Source organism: Apus apus, chromosome W, assembly GCF_020740795.1.
Source record: "Apus apus isolate bApuApu2 chromosome W, bApuApu2.pri.cur, whole genome shotgun sequence".
Lineage (NCBI taxonomy): Eukaryota > Metazoa > Chordata > Aves > Apodiformes > Apodidae > Apus > Apus apus.
The window spans coordinates 5,915,181-5,925,550 of record NC_067311.1 but is presented as its reverse complement, the minus strand read 5'-3'; the positions used below and the strand labels follow the sequence as shown (position 1 = coordinate 5,925,550).

Here is a 10,370-nt window from a genome sequence, read left to right as displayed (position 1 = left end):
TGGAAGGCAAAAGCCCTGTCCTCGACCTCTTGGCTCCCCGCTGGGGGCACCAGCTCCCTTGTGTGGCATGAGGAGGAAGTGTAGGTTGTTGGGTTTTTTTTCCTAAAAAAAAGGGAAAGTCTGGCAGGAGGTTGCTGCTTTCTGAAACTATTTCAGAAATTCAAATGGGGACAGAGTGGAACTAGTAACAGGACTAAGGAAAACCAGAAGAGACAGGGAAGAATATAACAAAGTGCTCATCAAATTTACATGCAAATAGCAATGCTGATTGTCCTGGTTTGAGCCAGGATGAAGCCAATTTTCCTTTTACTGATTTTTTTTTTTTTTCCTTCATTAAGCTTTCTTTTAACTAGTCACAGAGCCTTCCAACTAAGGCTGATAAGAGAGGAATGTTTTTGTAACTGCTGGGTCTTCAAATTCACATCTTTACTGTGCCAGCTCAGACACTACAGGGAGATCTATGACACCCCCCCACCCCCATCGGAGGCTGAGTTAGACAGACAGCAAAATTGGCCAGAGATATTCCATTCCATATATCTACGTAAGCTCAGAGGAAGGTCAGAGATCACAGAAGACAACTTCCTTCCTGCTTCTTCTTCCCTTCTCTTCCATCCATGGCCAGTGTCTGGGGAGGACTCTGCACTTTCTCTGGCAGCAGTCCGGGATTCTCCAGGACTGTTTGCAGCTAAGGAGAGCGCTGTGGGAGTTGCTGGGGGTGGGGGGAGGCGAGAGGCTTTTGCACATACCTGAACATATTTGTATATAATTGTATATTTTTTCTTTTAGCATTAGTGTTTAATTAAAGCTGTGTAGTTTAGTTTTCAATCCAGCCAAGTCTCTCTCTTTTTCTCTCTCTCCTTCCCTACCTGTTGTTGTCGAACCCGAGTCAAACAGTGACAAGTGGGAACTGAGAATAAGCAACCAGGGTACAGAGAGCGTAAACAGCACTCACACCTGCTCCTTGGCACACACACAGACCTTGGGTTCCCAGGATGTAGCCAATCACACGATAAACAGTGTTCTGATTTTTGTCAACATTCACAGTGCTGCTCACAGCAAGCCCTGGCCCTTACCTGGTCTCATATTGTTTTGTCTCCTTCTTTACAGATAGAGGAGGCCCCTTTTCTTTTCCCATGGCTATTTTCCACATCTCCCCTTTTTTGTTTTGCCAATAGCTGTTCAAGATGAGGGTGGACATAATCCGGGCTTTGGTGTGTCGCCATCATTGAATGGATGTCCAGATACAACCATTTGGTGATTCATGACAGCTGCAGGCTTTGTAGCCTGCCCTCCCCTCCTGGATGGCCCTCATAACAGAGGAGGCCATCCCTCACATCAAGGTCTGTTATGGCATGTGTCTCCACCACTTAACTTCTGCTGGGTTGCAGCCAACAGCGGAGCTCAAGGTTCTTATTGGTGGCAAACCCGGAGGCCAACCCAGTCTTGCCCTTGACTGTGGTAGGAGGCACTTGGCCAGTCCCAGTCCTTTCACCTGCTTATCAATGCAGAGCTTCACCTGCCTCCTACAGTAACAAGTTACTACTATGACAAGGTACATACAGATTTGCATTGATAATATCACTACAACAGGGTGCAGCAGCGTGTTGAAGATCCCAGTGGCTGTGAGAGACCAGCCAAAGAAAATTTCTTACCAATGGTGTTCTCCCACCCTCTTAATGCATTCCCAATCACAATGCAAATGCAATCTATTAAGCTGCTAATTCCCTACACAAAGCAGCACTACAAATTACACTTTTGGGAAAAAACCCAGTTTGTATACCCTTTACAAGGGAGACGAGATTCCGACACATGGGGCCAACATGTGTTGTAAGTCATCCTGCCCAGGTTGCATAACATGAGGCCAAACATGCATGTGCAACCAATTTGGTCTGGGGTCCGTGATGCCCCTTTATTTGTTTCAGCCTCAGACCATTAACACTAACCCAATCCTATACAACAGATTCTACTAAAGCATCAGAAGCAACCGATACTTGACGTATATAATAACTGCTGATATTATAAAGAGATTGACCATAAAGGAATGATAAAAGATACATAAAGACATATTATCATAGGCAAAAACAACTAGCATATACGGAGTTGCACACATTAATACAAAAAGAAGCTGTTACATTTCACTACAGTCCAGTCTTCAGCTAATAAAATCAAATACAGATGATCCCACATGTTACATCATTTGCTCCGTCATGTGGCTTAGGTCTCTGGTGAGGAGGTCTCATCCTTAACTGCAGGAGATTCATCTCGGGGATTGGATTCTGGAATTTGTCACTCCAGCTCATGGTAGGGTTTCACATTCTTTGCTGGCAACCAACAAGGTCCTGAGGGAAGAAGAACACATGCACACCCTCTCCCCCAAGTTATTAACTCTACTGGACTATTCCATTCAGGATTCCCTGGTTCATAATACCAGACTTTGGGCCTAGCAGCAAAATTTGGAGCATGCCCAAATTGACGCTCAGCCACAGATGTCAGCAGACGTGAGCCAGAACAATTCAAAAAAAATTAAGTACATATGTGGCTTTATCTAAACGCTCCTGTGGTGAAAGGGGATTCCCCCTTTTTTGTTTTAACAACATAGCTTTCAAGATGCTGTGGGTACATTCAATAATAGCCTGGCCTGTTAGGGAGTGGGGAATGCCTGTTACATGGGACACTCCCCATTGCTGTAAAAAATATTGTGTGGATCAAGAGACATAGGCAGGACGTTGTCTCTTGATTTTATGAGGCACTCCTAAAACTGCAGAACAATGAAGCCAATGCTTTCGGACATCCCAAGATTTTTCTCCAGTGGCCGCAGTGGCAGCCACAAACCCAGAACAGGTGTCTACTGTAACATGAATATACTTCTGATGACCGAAAGCGGGAAAATGCCAGACATCAGTTTGCCACAGTTCATTGGCCTGTAATCCCCTAGGGTTCACACCTTCAGTAAGAGACACTGGAGTTAGCTGTTGACAGTCGGCACAGGCACGTACAATGTCCTTAGCCTGTTCCACAGTAAGGCCAAACATTTCGTGAAGGGAACCAGCATTCTGATGAAAGAAATCATGAGACAGATGTGCTCGCTTGAAGGCTTGAGAGGTTGAAATTGCCAGAGACTGTCTGCAACACAATTACCCTCTGCTATCAGTCCAGGCAGAGCAGTAGGAGACCAAATATGCATGATAAAATAAGGATCTTCGGGGTCTTTGCTAACTGTACAAATAATTCAAACAACTGGCCATTGTGAACCTCCTTAAGGAAAGAGTCAGCTATCCTTTGTACAATACCCAGCACATACAAAGAATCTGCAACAATATTCAAAGGCTCTGAGGGAAAAAGGGAAAAGGCATGGAGCATGGCAGACAGTTCTACCACTTGGGTGGAACCTTCCACTGTAACTACAGATGATTGCCAGTCCTTACCTGTTCCTGGCTGCCAAATCACCACAGCCTTGTGTGATCACCCTGAGCTATCAACAAACATTGTATGGGCACTTTGCAGTCGTATCACAGATGCCAATATACGAGGCTGCAAAGGCAGATCTGACAAAGAATGAAGCAACTTGTGCTGTGGGAGAGAAAATTTAGAAATGTTTAAATAATCAGCGAGGGCAGCTTGCAATGACAGCGATTCATGTAACAATGTGTCAAAGACCTCCTTAGTGAATGGGAAATAAATACAATCAGGATCCTTTCCTGACAGTTGCTGAATTCTCAGCCTGCCTTAGGAAATCACACTGATGACCATGTCCAAAGCAGTAGTCACTGTTTTGGTAAAAACATGTGACAGAAACACCCATTCCAGGACAAAGAGATTCACGTCTGTCTCTCTCCATTGTCCAATCAGTCCATACAGTTGGAAAGAACTATAATCCACAGAGAATCATAGAATCATAGAATCCTAGGGGTTGGAAGGGACCTCGAAAGATCATCTAGTCCAACCCCCCCTGCCAGAGCAGGGTCACCTAGAGTACATCACATAGGAACGCATCCAGGTGGGTTTTGAATGTCTCCAGTGAAGGAGACTCCACAACCTCCCTGGGCAGCCTGTTCCAGTGCTCTGTCACTCTTACAGTAAAAAATTTTTTTCGGATATTCACCTTGAACCTCCTATGCTCCAATTTACACCCATTACCCCTTGTCCTATCACTGGTCATCACTGAGAAGAGCCTAACTCCATCTCCCTGACACTCACCCCTTACATATTTGTAAACATTGATGAGGTCACCCCTCAGCCTCCTCTTCTCCAAGCTAAAGAGACCCAGCTCCCTCAACCTTTCCTCATAAGGGAGATGTTCCACTCCCTTAATCATCTTAGTAGCTCTGCGCTGGACTCTTTCCAGCAGTTGCCTGTCCTTCTTGAACTGAGGGGCCCAGAACTGGACACAATACTCCAGATGCGGCCTCACCAATGCAGAATAGAGGGGGAGGAGAACCTCTCTTGACCGACTAACCACACCCTTTCTAATGCACCCCAGGATGCCATTGGCCTTCTTGGCCACAAGGGCACATTGCTGGCTCATGGTCATCCTCCTGTCTACCAGGACCCCCAGGTCTCTTTCACCTACACTACTCTCCAGCAGGTCAGCCCCCAACCTATACTGGGACATCGTGTTGTTCTTCCCCAAATGCAAAACTCTACACTTGCCCTTGTTGAATTTCATCATGTTTCTCCCCGCCCAACTCTCCAGCCTGTCTAAGTCTCTCTGAATGGCAGCACAGCCTTCTGGTGTGTCAGCCACTCCTCCCAGCTTGGTGTCATCAGCAAACTTGCTGAGGGTACATTCTATACCCTCATCCAGGTCGTTGATGAAGATGTTGAACAACACCGGTCCCAGTACCGACCCCTGAGGGACTCCACTAGTCACACACCTCCAACCAGATTCTGCCCCATTGACTACAACTCTCTGACTCCTTCCCATCAACCAGTTCCTAATCCACCTCACTACCTGATCACCAAACCCATACCTGATCAACTTATCTACAAGGATGCTGTGGGAGACGGTGTCAAATGCTTTACTGAAATCAAGATAAACCACATCTACCGCTCTACCATCATCTATCCACCTAGTAATTTCCTCATAGAAGGCTATGAGGTTGGTCAAACATGATTTACCCTTGATAAAACCATGCTGACTGCTCTTGATGAGCCCCATGTCCTTGATATGCCTAGAGATAGAGACAAGAATAAGTTGTTCCATCACCTTTCCAGGGATGGAGGTGAGGCTGACCGGTCTATAGTTACCCGGGTCCTCCTTCTTGCCCTTCTTGTAGACTGGAGTGACATTTGCTATCCTCCAGTCCTCAGGCACCTCTCCTGTTACCCATGACTTACTGAAGATGATGGAGAGTGGCCTAGCAAGGACCTCCGCCAGCTCCCTCAGCACCCTTGGATGCATTCCATCTGGACCCATCGATTTATGGACGTCCAGATTACTCAACTGATCCCTAACCCAATCCTCATCTACTATGTCCTCACCTATCTTGACTACTTCTGGGGCTATGTGAATCTGGGGCTCATGGGGAAATCCTGCAGGAGTAAAGACAGAGGCAAAGAAGGTGTTCAGCACCTCTGCCTTCTTTATATCCTCTGTCACCAGGGCTCCCACCTCATTCCTCAGTGGGCCAATATTGCCTCTAGTGTTAGTTTTGTTAGCTATGTATTTGAAAAAGCTCTTTCTATTATCCTTAACCTGACTTGCAAGGTTAAGTTCCAAGGAGGCCTTAGCTTTCCTAATTGCCTCCCTACATTCTCTGACAACATTCCTATATTCCTCCCAAGTGACCAGCCCCTCCTTCCACGATCTGTAGATTTTCCTTTTCCACTTAAGTTTGCCCAGTAGTTCCTTTTTTAACCATGCTGGTCTCCTAGCTCCCTTACTAGATTTCCTAACCCTTGGGATGCTCTGATCCTGTGCTTGCAAGAAGTGGTCCTTGAATGTTGACCAGCTATCATGAGCCCCTTTATCTTCCAGCACCCTGTCCCATGGGATTTCCCTTAACAGTTGATTGAGGAGGCCAAAGTTCACCCTGTGGAAGTCCAGGGTTCTGGTCCTACTGGGTATTCTGTTCCTTCCACACAGGATCCTGAACTCCACCATCTCGTGATCACTGCAGCCAAGGCTGCCACTGACCACCACTGCTTCAACAGGGCCCTCCTTGTTGGTTAGTACAAGATCCAGCAGCGCTCCTCTTCTAGTCGGCTTGTCCACCATTTGCATTAAGAAGTTATCATCAATGCACTGGAGGAACCTCCTAGACCGTGAAAGGCTGGCTGTGTGAGTCTTCCAGCAGATATCGGGGTAGTTAAAATCTCCCATGAGGACTAGGGACTGCAGTTGTGAGGCTACTGTCAGCTGCCTGTAGAAAGCCTCATCAACCTCCTTGCCTTGGTCAGGAGGTCTGTAGTAGACCCCCACAACTGTATCACCCACACCAGCCTGCCCCTTAATTCTTACCCACAGACTTTCAACTTGCCCCTCATCAGTCCCTGCACAAAACTCAATACATTCTAGTTGCTCTCTCACATAAAGAGCAACTCCACCACCTCGCTTCCCCGCCCTATCTTTCCTAAAAAGTACATAACCATCCATGGCCACATTCCAGTCATGTGAGCTGTCCCACCATGTCTCTGTTATTGCTACCAGGTCATAACCCTTAGCCCGCACACAGACCTCTAACTCTTCCTGCTTATTCCCCATGCTGCGTGCATTAGCATACAGGCATTTCAGGAAACAAACAGAGCCCACTGGTGGGACTAAATCTTCCTTAGACCATCTGCCTTCAGGCCCTGGTACGTTCCTCTTGTGCTTGTCCCTAACAAACCCAGTTTTCTCCCCTTCCCCCTTCACATCTAGTTTAAAGCTCTCTCAATGAGCCCTGCTAAGTCCTGCCCCAAAAGCCTCTTCCCCCTCTGGGACAGGTGCATCCCACCTGCCACCATCAGGCCAGGTGTCTCATATAGCATCCCATGATCAAAAAAACCAAAACCCTGTCTTTGACACCAATCTCTTAGCCATTCATTGACCTGGAAACTCTTCCTATATACCTCCCCACCCAATCTTGCAGGAGGGATGGAGGCAAACACTACTTGCGCACCAGACCCCCTAACTAGCTGTCCTAGGGCCCTGAAGTCACTCTTCATTGCCCTTACATTTCTTGTGATAATTTCATCACTGCCAACCTGAAAAATCAGCAGTGGATAGTAATCAGAGGAACCCACAAGATCAGGGAGTTTCCTTTTAACATCTCTAATCCGGGCCCCAGGGAGGCAACAGACCTCCCTGTGGGATGGGTCCGGTCGACAGATGGGCCCTTCTGTCCCCCTCAGAAGGGAGTCACCCACTACAATTACTCTCCTTTCCTTCTTGATTGAAGAAGTCCTAAGGACTCGAGGTGACTGATGAGTCCTAGGTGCTTCACTAGATAAATCTACCCCTCCAACTTCATTTTCCTGTCCCTGAATTTCCAAGGCCTCATATCTATTATTCAATGGCAATTGGGAGGGTGGAAGGGGTTGGGAGGATTTTTTCTTGCCTTTCCGAGGTCGGACCTCCTTCCATTCCTTAATATCTCTTAAGTCCTCTCCATCTGTCTGGTGACAGGAGGGGAGGGGGTCCGTCACTTTCTCAACCTCTTCGATCTGCCCCTGCCTCAGGGTATGACTCCACCAATCTATTTCATTTTCACAATCTCTAATGGCTCTCAGTCTTTCAACCTCCTCTGTCAGGTTAACCACCTGCCTGAGGAGATCATTTACTTGCTCACACCGCACACATGCGGTGTCACTGGTTCCCTCTGATACCAGTGCCAGGCACAGGCATTCACTGCAGCCAGAGACCTGCACGGCTGCGTGCCTGCTTGGGAGCTCTGTCTGAGTCCCCACATTCTTCTTCACTATGGTTTTTGGCCGCGTAGTGACCATGATCTATCTAGCTACTAGTTTGCTTTTCTTGCTGTGAGAAGGCACCCGCTGGTCCCTCCGTGCCTGCCCTCGCGCCTGCCCTCGCGCCACTTCCTGTGAAGGCCGCTGCCGCTCTCTGCTCTGCGCTGCTGTGTGCTCAGAGGAGGCTGCCAAATGGCCGCTTTTTAAACCTTGCCGCCGTTCTCAGCCACACCCCCTGCCACGTCAGCCTTCCTCTCCCTCGCAAGCTTCCCGCTCAGACTCGGGTCTCCTGGCTCTGCCCCGGCTTCACCGTCTCTGGGAAGCCCGGCTCCTTCTCAAATCCTCAGCAAATTTAAAGGAACAGCTCACACAGCTGCCGCTCTCTGCTCTGCGCTGCCGCGCAGAGATGGGCAGATCGCAACCTTTGCGCATGAGAAGATGCAATTTTGTCAGCCACGTGGTCTAACGCTTGTTTCACCTCAGCTGTGAGGCACTGAGATGACATTAAGTCAGCCTCACCTTTTAAGAGAGAAAAAAGTGGAGATAATTCCTCTATAGTGATTCCCCATAAGGGTCTAATCCAATTGATGGTCCCTAACAACTTCTGCAGATCATGCAAAGTATTTATGGAGGTAGCAATACGGAGATGTTGAGGGAAAACTACCTGCATACAGCCGCCAGCCCAAATATTTCCAGGGAGCTTCCTCTTGGATTTTTTCAGGTGATATTTGCAAACCACAAGTTGACAGAGAGTATTTCAGCTGAGTCAGCACCTGTAACAAATCTACTTGCTGTTTAGCAGCTAACAGTATATCCTCCATATAATGATAAATTGTTACTTGTGGAAACTCTGCTCTAATGGGAGAAATGACACTGTCCACCACAATCTGACATATGGTGGGCCTGTTCCTCATTCCTTGTGGCAGTACCACCCACTGGTATCTTTGCATGGTCCCTTGGTAATGAAAGGCACTGAAAAGGCAAAATGTGCACAGTCATCAGTATGCAACAATATATTAAAAAAGAAATCCTTAAGATCAATCACATATAAAGACCACTCTGCAGGAATCATAGAAGGGTTTGGAATTCCAGGTTGTAAGGCCCCCATTGGCTGCATGACAGCACTCACTGCCTTAAGATGCGGGGGGCGGGGTGTCTTTTTGCAGCCGCCGGTCCCTTTCTCAGGCCCGGGCTGCGGGACGCCTACTGTGTCTTTTCTGACCGCTCCCCGCCCCCCTCCTCATTGGACATTCTTTTCTAAGATTACTCTTTGCTGCATTCAAAACACTTCAAACCCTGTCTCCCTGCCGGCGGCGAGGGAAGCAAGCAGTCCAGAATCAATGTGATTGATAAAGCAAGCTTCGATTCATTGAATACACAGTGTTACTTTTATACCCTTTTCCAAACCTACATGTAGTGAATTCATTGGATAGTAACTACTTGTAGTGATTTTACTGGATAGCAACACACATCTGAGTTCCAGGGTTCTTCCTTGTTTTCTATTATTCTACTTCTCTACCTTGTCCTTGAGTTAGTTTAAGCTAACAGAGAGATTGTTTATACTTGTGTTAGGCTAAAAAAAGAGATTGCTTGTACAGCTGCTATTTGTGTTACACTCTCAAGGCCTCTCGAGGAGATAGCAAGGGCCCATGGCCCTGCTGCTCAAGCCATTCTGCAACATCTCCCCACTGTAAACTGCTGAGCAAGGACTGCAGCCAGCACAGATGCCTTATTTTTCTCTGAGCCCACATTTTGACAAGCTCTTAATAGCTCATCTATTGACTTAACAGAGTGCCTAATCGAGGTAATTGCCTTCTGACAGTCTGCATTCGCATTTTCAAAGGCCGGCTGAAACAACAACATACGAGCCGCCTCCCCATTGTCTACCTGCCCTGAGATAGCTGTTTGAAGTCGATCTATAAAAAGAAACATAGGGCTCCTGCCGCCCCTGTCTGATAGCTGCAAAAGACGATTCCCGCCGCCCTGCGTCGGGTACTTTACGTAAAGCTTTTAACGTTAGGTCCGCAGCCTGCTGAAATGCTGGTCGCGGCATCTCTACCTGCGCCTGGGAGGAAGCTCTCGTGTTCTAACAGTTCATTCTCGCCAACTCCCAAACCAGCTGCAATGTTATCCGTGACCTGCACCGTAACTAACTCCTCTGATATTCAGCCCACCAAACGGTATATTGAGCTGACAGAATCATACGCAGCAGGGCTTTCCAATCTGCTGGTGCTATAATATAACTATCACCAATAGCTGAAATAAGATTAATGGTAAAATGATTCTACAAGCCATAATCGCAGACTGCCTTCCTGACCTCCTTTACAACCTCATAGGAAACCGCTACATGCTCCGGGGGTCGACTGTTCCTATACACGACCGGCATGGCAGCTAACAAAGCAGCATCACCATTCTTTAAAGCATCTCGACAACACTGATCAAACATCTGACTGCTAATTGGAAATGCCTTAGGTTCATTTATC

The 10,370-nt window shown here is 47.3% G+C and overlaps 1 protein-coding gene across 25 annotated transcripts in view; it reads right to left on the bottom strand.

Annotated features, from left to right (window-relative positions):
* Positions 1–10,370, bottom strand: part of LOC127395203 (adenosine 5'-monophosphoramidase HINT1-like) — a 213,788-nt gene that overhangs the window by 67,121 nt on the left and 136,297 nt on the right. The gene's annotated exons all lie outside the window — the stretch shown is intronic.